We start from the raw sequence: 1,250 nt of genomic DNA, 5'->3' as shown, positions 1-1,250 counted from the left end.
GGGGGGAGCTCACCCCCACTTGGGGGGCCCCGACATTCCTCTGCGGTTCGGCTTAAGGCACCTCAAGCGGGCCCCAGGTGACCCCGTGCCGTGGGGCAGGTCCCCCGCCATGGGGCAGGTGCCCGGGGCGTGGGTGGCCCCCTGCTGTGGGGCAGGTCCCCCGCCATGGGGCAGGTGCCCGGGGCGCGGGTGGCCCCCCGCCGTGGGGCAGGTCCCCCGCCATGGGGCAGGACGGGGCGAGCATGGCGGCCCCCCGCCGTGGGGCAGGTACCCCGCCGTGGGGCAGGAGGGGGCTAGCGTGGCGGCCCCCCGCCATGGGGCAGATCCCCCGCCATGGGGCAGAATGGGGCGAGCGTGGCGGCGAGCACACAGGACACGGAGAGCGGCACCGAGGCATGCGAGCGGGGCCGGGGCCGGCAGGACCTGTGGGGCGAGACAGGGCTGGGGGGTGTGGAACCCCCCCCACCCGCACCCTACACCCCACCGGGGCACCCAGCATCCAGGGGCGCTGGGAAGGAAGGGGGCGCAGGGGCTTCCCGGGGATGTGGGGTGGCCCAAGGCAAGGGGGGGGGATTCCCAAGGGATGGGGGGACCCAAGGGATGTGGGTGTCCTGGGAAGGCCCCCGGGAGGGTCTTGGGGGGCTGTGGAGGGGGTCCCCGGGGAGATGGGGAGCTCTGCGGGGTCCCTGGGGGATGTGGGGTCCCTGAGCAACATGAGGGTCCCTGGGGGAGATGTGGGGGGGACCCCAGGGGAGATGTGTCCCTTGGGAGAGGGGGATCCTCAAAGGAGATGAGGGGTCTCCAGGGGGATGTGGGGTCTCCAGGGGGATGCAGGGGTGCGGGGGGTCCCTGGGAGATGAGGGGTCCCCCGGGGGGTGCGGAGGGTCCCCGGGCGTCCCCAGTACCTGGCGGGGGGGGGGCATTAGCTGGCAGCAGTCTCCTGGCGCAGGGGGAACAGCTTGGATTGCTCGTCGGCTTCGCACGCGCAGGACAGGTCGCTCCTGGGGGCGGCAGGTCAGCCCGGCTGGAGCCCTGACCCGGACCCCCAGCCCGGACCCCCAGCCCAGACCCCCAACCTGGACCCCCAGCCTGGACCCCAACACAGACCCCCAGCCTCGACCCCAGCCTGGATCCCAACCCGGACCCCAGCCTGGATCCCAGCACGGACCCCCAACCCGGACCCCCAGTGGCCCCCAGACCCCCAGCGTGGGGCTGGCCTGAACCCCCCTGGGCTCTGGGCTCCCCCTTGC

This window comes from Apteryx rowi, unplaced genomic scaffold (assembly GCF_003343035.1).
Source record: "Apteryx rowi isolate R43461 unplaced genomic scaffold, aptRow1 scaffold_1345, whole genome shotgun sequence".
In the NCBI taxonomy this organism is placed as follows: Eukaryota; Metazoa; Chordata; class Aves; order Apterygiformes; family Apterygidae; genus Apteryx; species Apteryx rowi.
Note: the sequence above shows the minus strand (reverse complement) of the source record.